The sequence below is a fragment of the Bos mutus genome, chromosome 16 (assembly GCF_027580195.1).
Source record: "Bos mutus isolate GX-2022 chromosome 16, NWIPB_WYAK_1.1, whole genome shotgun sequence".
Classification (NCBI taxonomy): Eukaryota; Metazoa; Chordata; class Mammalia; order Artiodactyla; family Bovidae; genus Bos; species Bos mutus.
Window position 1 is genome coordinate 47078897 of NC_091632.1, and position 16810 is coordinate 47095706.

General features: G+C 39.8%; 1 protein-coding gene across 14 annotated transcripts in view; it reads right to left on the reverse strand.

Annotated features, from left to right (window-relative positions):
* PRRC2C (proline rich coiled-coil 2C) overlaps window positions 1-16776 on the reverse strand; it is a 95334-nt gene extending 78558 nt beyond the window's left edge. For 13 of the 14 annotated variants that reach the window (XM_070385296.1, XM_070385298.1, XM_070385295.1 and 10 more), the window contains exon 1: window positions 16563-16776. The gene's annotated coding sequence lies outside the window, so the exon portion shown is untranslated. Of the gene's footprint in view, window positions 1-9837; window positions 9950-16562 lie in introns of all 14 variants that reach the window. The other variant, XM_070385294.1, reaches the window with a different exon arrangement.
* Window positions 16777-16810: the final 34 nt, after the last annotated feature.

The following is a 16810-nucleotide window of genomic DNA, read 5'->3' on the forward strand; positions in this document are numbered from 1 at the left end:
TCTAAATTCAAAGTTCTATGACTCTGAGCAAAGCTGGTAAGAAACTAGTTGTTTTCCCCACTGAAATTAGATGTAGCAAAACATGCACCTACATTTTCTAAATTTTGAACAGTGAATATGTTACCTTTTTTGAGCAAAAAACAAAAAAAAAAGTTGAAAGGAAGAAATGGAGGAGAGTGGGAAAAAAAGGAAGTCAGTTCTTTCAAAGCAGTCTGTTTCCAAAAGGTCTTAAGGGAAATATGAAAGGCAGCAGCTTACCATAATATAAACATCAACCTTTTGAAATGAAAGAATGGAACAATGATAACACAAATATGGTTTTCATGATAGGACAGGTATTGCAGGCTGAATATTTGTGGGAAAAAAATCTTAAGGGATATCCACACACCAAGAGATTAGGTACCATTTCTAAAATTTCTTCAGTGCCAAAAATTGTAAGATTCTAAGGTGACTGATTTATAATTACAAAAAGATTTGTAAGTATTCCAAACCAAGAATATTAAGTGATATTTAAAATCTAGTATATTACAGGGTGACATCATACTTTTGCAAATCACCAACCTGCAAAATTCAATTAAATGACAGAATTATAATCTTTCTGGCCTCCATGAGCTTCTAGGTATCCAAGATCTGTTTACTTCTCTTCCCTCAACGTTCTTATGGTGATTGTTTAGTTTCTTTAGGAAACACAGCACAACGTCCCACTCATTTAAATTGTCTAACATTAAAAAGAAACTGCAAACATTTCCAGAGAAGCGCACTGGACGCATTTAACAAACGTTTTATTGAACAAATAAAAGAAGAATATACACTACTAATCGTCAAGTATCACATACAAATATAAAGACCTTATGTGTAAACCATTTTCATTGGTTCCTGTAACTGACATCTGTATCATTTTTCTTCCTATCCCTATACAGGAGAGTTGGTTTTGTCAGCTTTCTATTCTCTATGTGCTTTCCTCTTTGGCCATCTAATATACTGTTCACTGCTTCAGTAAGGATAATTCCCAACCAAACCCTTCCATCAAGCTACAATCTTTACACATTCATTTTTAATTGTGTATAAAACAAAATATCTTCACTTAAATTTATTGACAGAATTACAAACTAAAAACATCTAATTCCCCCACTCAAGCACAAAAACATTTACTCAGTGTCTACTATATTATCAGGCAATACTAGGAACAAATGAAAGACATATGCTGATCTCCATCAACTAAGTATAGGTTTGAGAAGGCTGGAAAAGATGTTCAAAGAACTGGGAGGAAAGAAAGTCAACTACTAAAATGAGGCATTGAAAACACAGAAGCAGCTGGAAACCAGGGACACAAGTATTCCCAAGACTGTGGTTTGAAGACTGTTAACAATGAAAAAACCTGGCTTAAAACTCAAAATTCAAAAAACTACGATCATGGCATCACTTCATGGCACACAGATGGAGAAACAATGGAAACAGTGAGAGACTATTTTCTTGGGCTCCAAAATCACTGTGGACTGACTGCAGCCATGAAATTAAAGACTCTTGCTCCTTGGAAGAAAAGCAATGACAAACCTAGACAGCGTATTTAAAAGCAGAGACATTACTTTGCCAATAATGGACCATATAGTCAAAGTATGGTTTTTTCAGTAGTCACATATGGACTCTCTGAGAGCTGGACAATAAAAAGGACTGAGCGCTGAAGAACTGATGCCTTAGAATGGTGGTGAAGAGTCCTGAGAGACTCCTGGACTACAAGGAGATCAAACTGCTGCTGCTGCTGCTAAGTCACTTCAGTCGTGTCCGACTCTGTGTGACCCCAGAGACGGCAGCCCACCAGGCTCCCCTGTCCCTGGGATTCTCCAGGGAAGAACACTGGAGTGGGTTGCCATTTCCTCCTCCAATGCATGAAAGTGAAAAGGGAAAGTGAAGTCACTCAGTCATGTCCGACTCTTAGAGACCCCATGGACTGCAGCCTACCAGGCTCCTCCATCCATGGGATTTTCCAGGTAAGAGTACTGGAGTGGGGTGCCATTGCCTTCTCCACAAGGAGATCAAACTAATCAATTCTAAAGGAAATCAACCCTGAATATTCACTGGAAGGACTGATGCTAAAGCTGAAGCTCCAATACTTTGGCCAGCTGACGCAAAGAGCTGACTCACTGTAAAAGACCCTGATACTGGGCAAGATCGAAGGCAGGAGGAGAAGGGGACAACAGAGAATGAGATAGTTGGATGGCATCACCAATTCAATGGACATGAGTCTGAGCAAACTCTGGGAGATGGTGAAGAATAGGGAAGCCTGGCATGCTGCAGTCCATGGGGTCACAAAGAATTGGACACGACTGAGCGACTGAACAACGTTTAGCAGCACGTCTAGGAGTGGGGAGTAATGGGAGGCTTTGTAAGCAGCTGGACTGAATAAGAAATTAGAGTTGTGTCAGATAGGTGTAAAGAAAAGGGAGGTAAGGATACTGCCAGAATGATTAGAGTAACATTTCAAGAAAGTCTAAACTTCACAAGAATGAAGAGAAGTTGGAAAAAAATAAGGAAGGTAGAAGGGACTGGAAATTTCAAAAAGACTGAATTAAAAACTCTAGCAATAGTGATTATTTAATGCTTGCTGAATCAAGTTTATTACTGATTGCTTTGTTCATTTATCAACAACAACAACAAAACAGGAGAAAGTGTACTATCTGTGTGAGAAAAGTGGAGGCATAGGAGCTTGTCATTTGAATTTAAGTTTACAGGTAATGAAAAGTTAAGTACACATAACATGCACTGAGTGTGTACACACATACAACACAGAAAATGGTAAAACAAATACAGTAATAACCATTAATAGTCAGGGACTATGGATGAACACATGTGGGAATTCTTTGTATTGTTTTTTAAAATATTTATTTTACCTCGCCAGGTCCTAGCTGCAGTATGCAGGATCTTTGAGATCTTCACTGTGGCATTGAGGATCTTTATGTCGAATGTAGACTCCTAGCGGAGGCATGGAGGATCTAGTTCTCTGACCAGGAATCAAACCCAGACCTCCTGAACTGGGAACAGGGAGTCTCAGCCAGGGAAGTCCCTCTTGGAACTATTTTTGCAACATTTTTGGGAGATGAAAGATTATTCCCCCTCCCCTAAAAGAAGCTTTCAAAAAATGTTTATCTGCTTTCCAAAACATGTTCTCCCTGATTTTACCATAACCATTTCCCTTAACCTCTGGTTTAAAACCCTGAGTAATCTTTGATATTTATGTCTCCCATTTCTAACATAAAGAGGGATTCAAGTTCTATACAGTCTAACTCAGTAATGTCTCTTGAAGCCAAATTGTTACTTAAATCTGAGCTATAGAGATGCAGAATGTAAAAATATCAGTTGGATGTAAGAGCTCAAAGCCTAAGTCACCAAAACTTACTAATAAAGAAATAACTTTAATAAAACTCATAATATAGGAAGTGATGACTTGATGTCAAAGCCAGTAACCAAGGCAAACTCACCATATGAAAATCAGAACTCAATTTTCATTACAGAAGAAATAAACATCAAACATGGAATAATAAACATCATTTAAAATATGTAGTAATAAATATCATTTGAGATTAAGAGATTTTTAAAGATTCAAGTTTTCAGTATCAAAAGTTACTGTATTATAATAGAGTTGAATATCAAGGATAAAAAGTTAAAGCAACAAGACAGTGATATCTCAATCAACAAATGTATTTCAACTGTTGTAGAAACATCATTTTGAAGTATATTAATGCAAAAAGCGTAAGAATCAATGCACTGCTGCTGCTGCTGATGTGTCGCTTTAGTTGTGTCCGACTCTGTGCCACCCCATAGACGGCAGCCCACCAGGCTTCCCGTCCTCGGGATTCTCCAGGCAAGAACACTGGAGTGGGTTGCCATTGCCTTCTCCAGTGCATGAAAGTGAAAAGTAAAAGTGAAGTCACTCAGTCGTGTCTGACTCTAGCGACCCCATGGACTGCAGCCTACCAGGCTCCTCCATCCATGGGATTTTCTAGGCAAAAGTACCGGAGTGGGGTGCCATTGCCTTCTCTGAATCAATGCACTATAGATTGTAAAAGGAGGGGTGACTACTAACTGAATTGTGTCTCCCCAAAATTCACATGGTGAAGCCCTAAACACCAATTAACATAAGGTATTTGGAGCTGGCACCTTTGGGAGGTAACCAGGGTTAACTGAGGGGATGAGAGTGAGCCTCATATGGGCTTAGTACTCTATAAGTACTATAGAATGGGAACATATATATACGTGGGTTAGAATGGGACAAACGTAGAATGGGAAAGACTAGAGATCTCTTCAAGAAAATTAGATACCAAGGGAACATTTCATGCAAAGATGAGCACAATAAAGGACAGAAATGGCACAGACTTAACAGAAGCAGAAGATATTAAAAGGTGGCAAGAATACACAGAAGAACTGTACAAAAAAGATCTTCATGACCCAGATAATCACAATGGTGTGATCATTCATCTAAGCCAGACATCCTGGAATGTGAAGTCAAGGAAGCATCACTACAAACAAAACTAGCAAAGGTGATGGAATTTCATCTGAGCTATTTCAAATCCTGAAAGATGATGCTGTGAAAGTGCTGCACTCAATATGCCAGCAAATTTGGAAAACTCAGTGGTGGCCACAGGACTGGAAAAGGTCAGTTTTCATTTCAATCCCAAAGAAAGGCAATGCCAAATGTTCAAACTATCCCACAGCTGCACTCATCTCACACGCTAGCAAAGTAATGCTCAAAATTCTCCAAGCCAGGCTTCAATAGTACATGAACCAAGAACTTCCAGATGTTCAAGCTGGATTTAGAAAAGGTAGAGGAACCAGAGATCAAATTGCCAACATCTGTTGGATCATACAAAAAGTAAGAGAACTCCTGAAAAACATCTACTTCATTGACTACCCTAAAGCCTTGACTGTGTGGATCTCAACAAACTGGAAAATTCTTAAAGAGAAGGGAATCCCAGACCACCTTACCTGTCTCCTGAGAAATCTGTATGCAGGTTGACAAGTAACAGTTAGAACCAGACATGGAACAATGGACTGGTTTCCAATTGGGAAAGGAGAACATCAAGGCTGTATATCGTCACCCTGCTTATTTAACTTACACGCAGAGTACATTATGCGAAATGCCGGGCTGGATGGAGCACAAGCTGGAATCAAGATTGCCTGGAGAAATATCAATGACCTCAGGGATTCGGATGACACCAGCCTTATGACAGAAAGCAAAGAGGAACTAAAGAGCCTCTTGATGAAAGTGAAAGAGGAGAGTGAAAAAGCTGGCTTAAAACTCAACATTCAAAAAACAAAGATCTGACATCAAGTCCCATCACTTCATGGCCTATAGATGGGGAAACAATGGAAAGAGTGACAGACTTTATTTTCTTCGTATCCAAAAATCACCGCAGCCATGAAATTAAAAGATGCTTGCTCCTTGGAAGAAAAGCTATGACAAACCTACACAGCATAAGTAGAGATGTTACTTTACCAACAAAGGTCTGTCTAGTTGAAGCTATGGTTTTTCCAGTAGTCATGTATGGATGTGAGAGTTGGACCACAAACAAGGCGGAACACTGAAGAATTCATGTTTTTGAGCTGTGGTATTGGAGGAGACTCTTGAGAGTCCTTGGACTGCAAGGAGATCAAACCAGTCAATCCTAAAGGAAATCAATCCTGAATATTTATTGGAAGGATTGAAGCTGAAGGATTGGCCACCTGATGCAAAGAACTGATTCACTGGAAAAGACCCTGATGTTGGGAAAAATTGAAGGGAGGAGGAGAAGGGGATGAGAGAGGATGAGATGATTGGATGGCATCATCGACTCGGCGGACATGAGTTTCAGCAAGCTCCAGGAGTGGGTGATAGACAGGAACCTGGCATGCTGCAGTCCATGGGGTCAAAAAGAGTCAGACATGACTAAGCAACTGAACTGAACTCTTATAAGAGGAAGAAATATTAGAGCTCTCTCTCAGTCATGTGAGAACTCAGCTAGAAGGCATTCAGCCATGTGCAAGCCAGGGAGACTTCACCAGAACCCAAGTATGCTGGCATCCTGGTCTTGGACCTCCAGCCTCCAGGACTGTGGTTAACACATTTCTCTTGTTTAAGCAACCTTGTTTAAGGTATTTTTCTTATGGTAGCTGGAGCTAACAAAGATAGAGAAGATTGATATATAACTTCAGAAAACAGCATTCATCACTCAAATTTTAACTAGATCTTCCATTTCAAGTAAAGAAGTCAAGACATTCACCACACTCTTGAGTTCCAGGTCAACTAGCAGTCACAAAATTCTACCTTTCTTTTTAAAATTAACTTTTATTGGAATATAGTTGATTTACAATGTTGTAAAATATTATCTTTCTAAAAAGCTTATTTTTGATTAATCCCTCCTCTAGTTGCTTGACTTTAAACACACTAATCAAAGTACTAATCTTTATGTACTCCTTAAATACATGACAAATGAGAATCACAAAATATTTGAGGCTGAGAATTATTTTGATATTTGAACAGTCAATATGAATTAATGGGACCAGAAATATGAATATATTGGAGCCTGTCCTTTCTTTTCTTGTCAAAAACCTCAATAAAGACCTGGAAAGTAGACACCACATATGACACATACATCTGAAAGAGTAACAATGCATTAAATGATTTTCTTAAGATTTAAAAAGATATTCAAATGTTGAGTAGAACTAAATTAGATCTAATAAATAGCTATATAGTCATACTTCAAGAACTGACTTTCATAAATATAGAATACAGATTTAGTCTGTTCATATCAAAAAGGACAGTTAGTGACAGCTAGCAGTGTGATACTGCTGCTGCTGCTAAGTCACTTCAGTCATGTCCGACTCTGTGCGACCCCATAGACGGCAGCCCACCAGGCTCCCCCGTCCCTGGGATTCTCCAGGCAAGAACACTGGAGTGGGTTGCCATTTCCTTCTCCAATGCATGAAAGTGAAAAGTGAAAGTGAAGTCCCTCAGTCGTGTCCAACTCCTAGCGACCCCATGGACTGCAGCCTACCAGGCACCTCTGTCCATGGGATTTTCCAGGCAAGAGTACTGGAGTGGGGTGCCATCGCCTTCTCCAAGTGTGATACTACTGTTTTATAAAAACTGCTACTTTAACAGAAATCTAATGTACAACTCTGGAACTGTGACAATTCTACTGAATCTTGTGCTTATCACACTGTTTATAGAGTATTACTCTCAATTCTTAAGATAACCGATAAAAACAAACTAAACTGGATACAAATGAAAAACTTTCTGTTCAGTTTATCCACAGGTGGAAGAAGTTATATCTTAAACTCATTCTCTACTTTCACCATTAGCCAAGCAACCCAAAGAGCTGTGAAATGAAGTGATACGTATTTTTGCTGAGGCACAAAATGTGCATCCAATACCATGAGGTATGTGAGAGAAGGGTGCTTCTAGGAAATAAACCTAAGATATTTTCTCTCCCTCCTGATGTTCCATGCCCATGGCTTGTTTTGGTTTTTAGAGAAACAGTAACTCTTGTGAAGAGATACATAACTGTTTCCCTGTGTGGGGGTGGAGATGGGGGTGGGGAGGGGAAGAAGAGCTCTGAAAAGAAAGCCAAATTCTGGTGCAGATGATGGAAGCCAAGAGAAAGTGAAGAGGTCTGAATGCTATTATGGTGTTCAAATATTTGGAAACTTAGAAGACCTTAAAATATGAATGCCAAAGGTCAACTACAGCATCTTCCTGGGCACCAGATACATTCAAGCAGAACCAAGATAAGCCTTTATCAAAAATATTTTAAAAGGTAACTTCTGCTTTGAATGAGAATGAACTGGTCAAGTTCTATGGTCACTTTCATTTTTAATTGTTATAATCACTTTGTTGTTGTTTAGTTGCTAAATAGTATCCAACTCTTTTGTGACCCCATGAACTGTAGCCCACCAGGCTCTTCTTGTTCATAGGATTTCTCAGGCAAGAAGCTGGAGTGGGTTGCCATTTTCATCTCCAGGGGATTTTCCTGACCCAGGGATCAAACTCATATCTCCTGAACTGCAGACAGATTCTTTACCACTGAGCCAACCAGGGAGGCTCATAATTAGTAATTCTAAAGTCAGAATGACATAACGTTATTTGCAGCAACATGGATGGGCCTAGAGATTATCATACTAAGTAACTCTGACAAGAAAGACAAGGATATGATACTGCTTATATGTGGAATCTAGGGAAATAACAAATGAACTGACTTACCAAACAGAAATAGATTCACAGACAAAGAAAACAAACATGGTTCCCAATGAGAAAAGAATTTGGGGAAAGGGGGCGTAAATTAGGAGTTTGGGATTAACGATACATACTACTATATATAAAAGAAATAAACAAGGATCTACTGTATAGCACAGGGAACTGTATTCACCATCTTGTAATAACTTAGAAAAGAATATATATGTATAACTGAGTCACTGTGCTGTACACCCGAAACTAATATTGTAAATCAACCACATTTTGATAGAAAATAAATTAAAAAAATAAAGCAAAGAGTGACAGCCAATATTTCTTAAGATCATCTGCTTCTGTAATAGTAAAGCTAAGAATATCGCCATATGTTGAATGCCTCTACTACAATATCACTACAGCAAAAGCATTAAAAATTGTCATTTAAAAAAACAAAGTGTAATATAAATAGATCTGTTGGCATTCTAATCAAAATGGTAGAAGCACTCAGGCTGTTCTTAGTAAATGAAATGTGAAATTAAGACTCTGGGGCCAAGAAAGCCTTAAAAATCAGAAAAGAAATGTAGCTATCAAATCTTCTGTACTATAAACTACTATAAACCCGCAAAGTGAAGCTGTGTGCCTATCACTTCCTCTATAAAGTGACTGTCAGAGCACTCTTTTGGACAATCTGAAATATTTTAAAATTGTTCCTATTACACAATTACTTCTCTTAAAAACTGATTCAGTTTAAATCTCAGCGCTAACATTTAGTAGCTGGGTGATATTTTTATAGCATAATTGTGGCATACACATATTATGGCATAAGCATTTTCTGTCATTAAATGTAATTCTGAATTTTTCTTTCCCCATCTGTGGGCTACATCTTCTGGCCTGTTGTGAGTCTTAAGTGTGTACAGAGCTGTTAAATTGTGTCTAGTACTTAATAATGAGCTTAATAAATGCTAATTTAACACTTTCAAACTTATATGTAATAAATAAAAAATAAGTAATTTCTTAGTGAACTTTGTTTTTTTGCAAGGTTAAGTATGTTGGATATTACGGAAGAAAAAGAGAAGCACTGTCCTAAGATGGTCATCCAACATCATTAATTATTCAAAACTTTTCATACGACTAAAAAGCTGTCTTTAAGGGTTGGAATTTAAAGTTTTAATTTTTAAGTATAGAAAACTGGTTAGCATCCCTCCCCATCAAGCACTGGCTCTATTCCTCCACCATTAAAACGATCTGTCTCGAGACATGTTAACTTACCCAGCTCTTTCTACTTCCACTTTTATACTATGTTTTCAGGTTTGTGACAAATACAACCGAAAGAAAAAAAATTTGGGGGGTGGGGTGGGTTGGTGGTGGTGATGGTAAGGTCAGGATTTCAAGCAATCAGCACATGTAAGCTGTTCTTGACTTTTCAATCCATATTCAACAGTTCTTTCTTCAAGGGAGATAATGTGTCTCCAAAATGTCAGAAGACTGATTCTACAGCTGGGAGATATTTCACCTTTCTACATTCTGTATTGTGTGGCTACATGTAACTACACATTACCAAAACTTACAGAACTGTACATTGAAAAATCCAGTTTTTCTTAATCTAATTTTAACACTTATACAGCAATATAACCAACCTTCCATATCTCTGTCAAAAGATTTCAATAAAATCCTTTTCCTGCTTTTGAAACAAAATTCCTCTGTCTCATTTCAGAAGCAATTTTTCATGTAATATTCTTCAGTTAAGATCTACAAAATTTAAACCAAACATTAAGTTACTTAAAAGTACAGGTCAAGCAACAATAATCATATTGCCAAAATATTTAGTTTTTTTTTAAAGATTAAATAGTAAGTATAGTTTTACTCATGTATGCTCTTGCCTCTCTGAAAGCTGATAATCTATGTATATTTTAATATACTGTTCCCAAATTACTAGAAATGTTTAATACGTTATAGTGCCCATCTTTAAAATATACTAGATAAACTGAAATTCTGTACTTGCTGTTGTGCAACTACTTAACCCATCTTGGTAGTAAGTTCTAGGCTTTCTGTTCCTAGAGACCATTTCTCCAGTCTCCCAGTTGTTTTTGACATTCTAAACGCATCCTTAACATCTCTCCTTAAGGAGCCTTTCAGAGCACTGGCCTTCCCAGGGCCTTTGTGCAAACAGGAAAACACACCCTCTGGGAAGAAACAGGTACTCCATTTGGTGAGGGGGTTGATGCCTTGGGAGGGAGAAGAGGAAGCACAACTTCCCCTACTGCTGCTGCTAAGTCACGTCAGTCATGTCCGACTCTTATGGACCCCATAGACGGCAGCCCACCAGGCTCCCCCGTCCCTGGGATTCTCCAGGCAAGAACACTGGAGTGGGTTGCCATTTCCTTCTCCAATGCATGAAAGTGAAAAGTGAAAGTGAAGTCCCTCAGTCGTGTCCAACTCCTAGCGACCCCATGGACTGCAGTGCACCAGGCTCCTCCTTCCATGGGATTTTCCAGGCAAGAGTACTTCCCCTAGGAGGCCTACAAAGGGCACAGGACTCTGCAAGCAGATTATGGATGGATTTCAGCCCTTGCTACCTCCCTCAGCCTGGCATCTGTGCAGTACACAACTGGTACAACCAGAGACAGCAGCCCTGCACTTTCAGATTATAAATGAGGAAAGAATGCGGAAGGAAGATCAATTTTAACTTCTGTAAACACCCATTCTCTAACTACATACACATCCATGAGGAGATCTTCCAGTCTCATTGAGAATATCCTCAATGGAAGCCTTCCAATTTCTATTTTTCATGTTTTTCTGTTTTAAATGTGGTTAGGACTCATGTTAGTCACTCAGTCGTGTCTGACTCTGCGATCCCATGGACTTTAGCCCACCAAGCTCTTCTGTCCATGCAATTCTCCAGGCAAGAATACTGCAGTGGGTAGCCATTCCCTTCTCCAGGGAATCTTTCCAACTTGGATCAAACCTGGGTCTCCAACATTGCAGGTGGATTCTTTATCTTCTGAGCCATCAGGGAAGACTCATATGATGTCAAAGAATATTACATTCAAAAAGCATCAGTTAAGTTCAGTCGCTCAGTGGTGTCCGACTCTGCAACCCCATGAGTCGCAGCACGCCAGGCCTCCCTGTCCATCACCAACTCCCGGAGTTCACCAAGACTCACATCCATCGAGTCAGTGATGCCATCCAGCCATCTCACCCTCTGTCATCCCCTTCTCCTCCTGCCCCCAATCCCTCCCAGCATCAGAGTCTTTTCCAATGAGTCAACTCTTCGAATGAGGTGGCCAAAATACTGGAGTTTCAGCTTTAGCATCATTTCTTCCAAAGAAATCCCAGGGCTGATCTCCTTTAGAATGGACTGGTTGGATCTCCCTGCAGTCCAAGGGACTCTCGAAGCATAGGAAACACATTTAATGTGATCTTTGTAACAATCCACTAAGATAGGGAAAACAGGCATTATCTTTATTTTCCAGATGAATACAGTGTATCTACAATTTGAAGAAGCCAAGTCAGTTGCCCCAAAAGTTTAACAGCTTTTGGCACAAAGTGACAAAAGGACTAACCCTAGGTTTTAAAACTCCTAGTCCGGAGCTTATTTGAATATTCAACCTACCTAAAAATTAAGACGTCTCACTACTAATTCCTCCATGCTTAACCTTTCAACCTCATTACTTGACCTACATTCTGTTAGGGTCCACCACCAATCACTCAAGCCAAAGCCTAAGAGCCACTTTTCACATATTTTTCTGAACTTGGCTATATTTGGCTCTAACAAAACCTAATTTTCAGACTTTTCTCTTTCACTTTGATTTCTGTAGTGACAAGTTACTCATTAGTGTTCTCCTTCTCTTGCCATAGATTGTCTTAGACATCCTATTACATTTCTCTGTCTAAATAAACCCATTCTACCTTGCAGTTTATCCTGGTCATGGCTGACCCAAGTATGCAGTTAAGGTTCTAATTTCTATCTCTACTCCTGCAATGCTATTTCCTGTTTGATGAATCTATTTCTGGACTTTCATCACTTCTGGCCTTCATTAATGCTAACTGCTGCCTGATTCTATGCAGTATTCATTTCTTACAGCAGTTTTGTTCCAAAGGGTGGAATACAAATGACTACTGATGGTATATTACATGATTTTAAGTGGTCCATAAGGGGATATTTAAAATTACATGTTTACTTCAACACATATGAGGGGAAACTCTAACACCGAATAATCATGTAAATTTTTCTTTCAAATTCATTTAATTAAAAGACGGTAAGCTGAATTAAAGAAAAATGTTGACAGATGGTTTGAAGATAAAACAAAAACTGTAAATGACTAAAGTTTGGGAAACAATGGCCACTGGGAAATTCATGTAGTATACAAGTTAAGCACTGAGGCCCTGGGTCAATGATTCAAATCTCACTTACTAGCTAAGTAACTTTCAACAAATTACTAAATCTCTTTAAATCCCAGTTTTCTACTTGTGTCATGTTAATAAAATAATCCACATTGTAGACTTATTGTATGGAATGAGAGAATCCTCAAAGTGTTCTTAGTTCAGTGCCTGGCATGATAAGTGCTCACTGACTATTAATAATTACAGTTAAGTCTCTTCTGGCCATCATGCCTTTACTTGTAATCAACTGGACACTTGACCTATACTATAGACAGTTTTCCATATATGAATTTTCTGCCCAAATTTTCATTGCCTGCCTGTATATTTTTAATTTTCTAGTATGAATCCAAAGATCACACAGTAACTTTTAATATTAAAGACTGTGAGCATCTTGGAAGTAGGAACCAAAAGCCATTTCCCTCTGATGCACTGTGTCTTACAAAATTAAAAGAACTGTAATGTTGTTGAATAAATCTAAAAATTAGGAAGGATAATCTGATGCAAGTAAATCTCACAATGTACAGTACAGAAACACAAACTACCTGAAAGCATTTGATTCCAGTAGGTAAATAAAGGGGCGGGGCGAGGGATGATGGGGTATTCTTTTGCCCCACTATTTGTCAGCTGAACCTTAGTTGTGGGTCTAATCTTTGTGTTTCCTAGTCTCATTCATTAACATATAATAAACTCTAGGCGTATGCCAAGTATTGTACAAAGTGATAAGAACACAGAAACTGTCTAGTAAGGGAAAACAGACTAGTATCAGAACAGACAAGTAAATAGAATACTACTAGATACTGTTACGTAAATAACACCCAATAACGTTTTGAAGTGCTCCACAAATGCTGATGATGTCCTACTCTTCTTTAATGTAGAACACCCAGCACTACCACATATGGATCAGTGTATTACACTGACAGAAATAATTTCATTGCTATCTTGTGTTCAACTCTAGGTACAGACTAACCACATAAAAGTTTTTGTCTGTCAACCAGACAACTGTTGAAACTCAGTAACAGCCTTTCTTCTGATTTGCCAGCAAATATGTTCACACACAGGCCCCAAAATGTGATAGGCATTCTGTCAATCAAGAGCAAAATAATGACTAGAAATATAACTGGCAAAAAGGTCAGACTATATTTAGCCTGGGGTGAGGGTGGTGGTGGTGGATACACAATAAAAAGTTTACTGAAGCTAGCCTCCCCAGAGAACACTTTTATCCCAAAAGATGTACTGACTGATGCATCAAGGGCATTACTGAGAAGTTTAAAATGTTATGACTCAAAACTAAAATATCAATTCTAAACAACAGTTAACATAGACTGAGAAGTTTTCATGGGGTTTGCCAGTTCATAAAATGACAAGTTTTGCTTTACTGAAGGTATATTAGTCATAACTCAAGCAGACACAACTTTTGGATCTCCTTCATGGTAAGAACAGGATTCTATACCAATTTGTGTTAACATTTTATCAGTAATCAATCCTTGCCTTACACAAATACAGCATAAATAGAATCTGAAACACAAGTTACTCAAGTGACTTACATACTGAAGTGGTGTTTGGGAGATGACAGAGGGAGGAAACCACTTGGAGGTTTAATATAGTCTTGGAGGACATAATTTAGTCTTCAAAGATATATTACCAGTAAAGACAGAGGGGTAAGGGTAAAGGAGAGACAGGAATTGGGATGAGGCAGAACTTCTGTATTTTCAGTTATGTCCAATATATTGATACCAGGTGTACTGACTTCAGAACATGAAGAAATCTTTAAGAAACAAAACCTAACACACACGTGTTTTGTAAAAAAGATATTTAGGTCTAAAAATATCTTTAAAAAAAAGGGGGGGGTGGACTATTCATTAAGTTATCAAAGAAGGTATACCCTGTTCTGAAAATATACAGGTTACCCTCTGCTGAGAGTGTTTTCTTCTACCATTATCCTGCCATTCTCCTTCCACTGCTAGTTGACATCTTAGTATGTATGAGCACAGCGATAAGCCCTTTACATACATTATCTATGATAATCCTATGGCAAGACTTCTTTGAAGGAGTTATTATCATCTCCAGTTTACAGATGAGAAAATATTTTATCAATACAGGCCAGATAGCAGAATTTAAAACTCATGTTATACCATAGAGCTGTTACTCAATTGTCCTTTAAATCATATAAAGTACAAAAATTAGCTTCTACCCCATCCCCAGAATAGCTGTAATCTATTTTTTACATCTTGCGACACTTTAACCTTCACATGCAACAATGTTTCTATACTGACTCAAGCAAAACAAAAACTAGGCTAATAATACTGTATCTTATTTAGTTACTATAGTTTACAAAATTACAAAGAACAGGGAGACAGCTTGATAGCTCAAAGCATCCCCTTTCTGTTTAGACAATCTGGGTTTGAACCTATGCACCATCAAAAACTGCCCTGTGACCTTGGTCAAACCACTTTCATTTCTCAAATTTCATTTCCTCATCTGTAAAATGGGGATGATGATAGTACCTCCCTCAAAGGCTTGTTGTAAGATTAACAAAGAGAATGTATGTAAAGAGCATATTTCTGTGCTCAGTAAAGGTCAACTAGTGGAGGTGGGAAAACAACCATATATAGAACTCACTCGACCAAAATATAAAAGTAAAATTAAAAGTCTATATTCTGAAAATTCCACTACGGAAAAGGAGAGAATTACTAGTTGATTATATGCTAGAAACTCAAATTCCATCTATTCCTCCTCTTTTTAGGAGATCAATGCATCTGAGGTGGGCCAGAAAAGATGCTGCAGTGCATCTGATGGCACACACCTAAAAATGGCTCCAGTCAAAGCAGCATCTTAATTACCAACAAGGGCGGTTATATCTACTTTTAACAAATGCTGGAGCTGGACTTGATGGGCGCTTAAGTTATCATCCTATCATTTCTATCTGCAAGAGTAACCTATCAAGCCTTCCAATCAAGAATACTGATTCTTCTGAGGGCATTCCAAATGAAAATCCTACAGCACAGCCGCCTACTGTACAATTCCAAGTACCCTGGCGAGGTATGAATCTATGGACCTAGGTTGAAGATCGGTCAATGCGGAAATCCGGGTAGCCTTAGAAGCCAGCAAACATCAGGCATGTCAGAAACCTCAAAAGAATCTCAGATCAGGTCAAAACAAATATACATCCCTTTAAAGGAATTAGACATATTCCCCTCGAGGAAAGGAAGAATTTAACAGGATTCCTATTGCCCGCTCCCACCCAGCATGTCTTTTTCAAGTCCTAAAGTGGGGCCTTTACCGTAACACCAATACTAACGCTATCTCAAAGCCAGGAAGCCGCAGGGTGGGATTCACCCTGCAGGTGAGGGGATGGAGAGGCCTATGGGGAGAAAAGGCTATCCGAAGCCGCCTCTGGAGTGGGGGCAGCACGTCCCTAGCGGAAGTAGGAACGGTGCTGATTCCCTCAAGAGCCCCTGACCGAGCCGATCTTTAACCCGGTCTCTCCCGCACACGACTCATTGCAAATTTCACCTTCACTGAACGCGAAGAAAAGGCAGGCATTAAAGGGCCTACATGAGCCCTTCAGTCTGGGGAACGCGTGCCCACACTACGAAAAGAGACCGCGCACCCGTCTCTCCTGCGGGAAGGAAAACTCCCTTCCCTTAACCGGCAACACGCGTAATCCCCCTTCAGGGCCTGAGCTAAGGCCTGGGTGGGAGGAGACCGACGGTCCGGAACTCCCGCTGCAGACCACATGGGGCGGATCCGACTCCGGTTTCCCGCTCCCCGAGCAGGAGGCCGAGGCTCCCCCAGAAGCAGAGACGATGGTAGTAGACGAGAAAAAGGGGATGCCAGACTCGAAGGCCCCACTGCACGCGGCTCCCCCGACGCTGGGCACCAGGGTCGGGGTGCGCTCCCATGCCCCGGGCCGCCCCACGCCAGCCCTCCCCGATGGGGCCCGCTTTGATCGCAGCTCCTACGCCCTCGCTTTCCTTACCCGCCAGGGTGTCAAGCTGAGTGTGTTTGCGCACTTCGAGGGGTTCCGCCGAGTTCTGATACGGGGAAAGGGAAAGGGGAAATAGGGGTAGGGGGCGGCTGGAAGGACCACGGGACCCGGAAAGCCTAAGCTACAGGATGGACAAACCGCCAAAGCACTTTCGCTGCCGCCCGAGAGGCAGATAGCGAGCGAGAAAAAGAAGCAAGATGGCGGCTAGCCAGCCCCTACGTACGACGTCATGCGGCGGC